Genomic DNA, 1,979 nt, shown 5'->3' with positions numbered 1-1,979 from the left:
TTAGAATGAGGAAGTCAGCCGGGCGTGGTGGCGCATGCTTGTAATCCCAGCATTCGGGAGGCTGAGACCGGAGGATCGCGGTTTGTGGACAACCTCAGCTACTTAGTGAGGCCCTCTGCAACTCAGTGAGACCTGGTTTCGAAATAATGAATAAAAAATAGGGCAGGGGGTGTAGCTCGGAGGTCAAATGCCCCTGGGTTCCATCCCCAGACCCGCAAAAAAAAAAAAAAAAAAAAAAAAAAGAATGAGGAAGTCCTAGCTCCCCTCTTCTCTTTCCACTTGCTAATTACTTTTAGCTAGGATATTTTACATTATAATAGCTGCTTGCTTCCTGGCAGAAACCAAGTCTTTCCACAGGTCTGCCCTTCATCTTCTACAAAATAATTTTTGAAATATATTTAATAATAATCAGAGCTTTCTCAAATCTTCCTAGGCCATTCCCAATAATGGTACAGGCACACTAATAACAAAGCTGTTTTCAAATACATTTTGAGACCATTTCCAAACACTGGTCCAGTTTCAAACATTTATGATAGTTAAGAAATTAGATGAGGATTGATACCAGATGCCAGGTGAGTGGTAGAAAAAACAACTCTGTGTGTGTTTGTGTTTGTGTGTCTATATTGTGTGTATGAATGTTTAAGGCAATACTTGTAGAGAAAAAGACCAAGTATTCAATAACAAAGTGTATATTACTAGTTTAAGACTCTCAGGGATAGGGGAAACTAAAAATCATTACAATTTCATACTAAAATGCCTGTGGCATAAATTAATAAATATCTACTTGCCCTTTCTTTTTTCTATAACATGATCTATGTTAATGAGGAGCTTTCAACCCAGGTAAAAGGACATTTCCTGCCTTCCTTGTAGATACAGGTTTTAAGGAAGGACAAGCAGAAATATTTCTGGGGGGGAGCTTACTCAGCTAGGGTAAGCTGAGTACCTCCTTTGCTGCTTGTTTTTTCATTCCTTGACATGGAATGTAGAAATGATGCATGGGGTTCAGTGTCTACTATGAAGATGACAGGCAGAAAGAAAGAAGGGGCTAGGAGCAGGATGACACCGTGGAGCTGTGATACCAGCCCTAGACTAACATTTCCAGGTCTGCTTCATCAGAATATAATTTCCCATGTATGTATGTATGTGTGTGTTTATAATGTGTGTATTTCATATATCATTTGTATATCATAACCAAGCTGGTTGATTCCATTGTTTTCTTCCCCAACCTTCAGAAGTCCTAGGCACATTATACTGTTCTTTTCTTTTTAATTGTAGCACGGCCGAGGACTGAATGTTATTGTCCCCCCACCCCCAGTTCATATATTAAAGTCTAATTCTCAAGTTTTTGGTATTTGGAAGGGAAGCCTTTGAACGGAAATTAGATCATAAAGGTGGAACCCTCATAAATGTGATTAGTGATAAGAAGAAAAAGAGACTAGTTCTTCTTTTCTCTCAGTCATTGAAGGAAATGAGAAGACCACCATCTGCTAACAAGGAAGAGGGCTCTTATCAGATACTGGATCTCTGGTATTTTGAACTTGGACTTTGAAGCCTCTAGAATTGTAGAAAATAAATGTTATCTAAGCCACCCGATTTATAGTACTCAGTATGAACTAAGAATAGCACTTAATATTTTTTCACATACTCCCTAATTTATTTTGTATTATGCTTATTTTTATTGCACGTCTCTCCTTGATAAAATACGAGCTCTATAGGGGGAAGGATATTTGTTTTTATTATCAAAGTATTCTAAGTGCTCAAAGTATTCCAACCACATAGTAGATACTTGGAAAATATTAACCAGATGAATAAATATGCTAATACATATAAAATGTCAATGAAATGCTTAAAACACCTATAAATAAACTGCAAATAATAAAGAACACAGTCTTCCATGAAGAGGTAGGCTCTCTGTCCCTAGATTTTATGTGAAATTTTGGTTATTAAAACTCAATAAAGTATATGAGTATTGAATAAGG

The sequence above is a fragment of the Muscardinus avellanarius genome, assembly GCF_963383645.1.
Source record: "Muscardinus avellanarius genome assembly, chromosome: 8".
Classification (NCBI taxonomy): Eukaryota; Metazoa; Chordata; class Mammalia; order Rodentia; family Gliridae; genus Muscardinus; species Muscardinus avellanarius.
The sequence above is the reverse complement of the archived record's forward strand: the minus strand, read 5'-3'. Positions refer to the sequence as shown.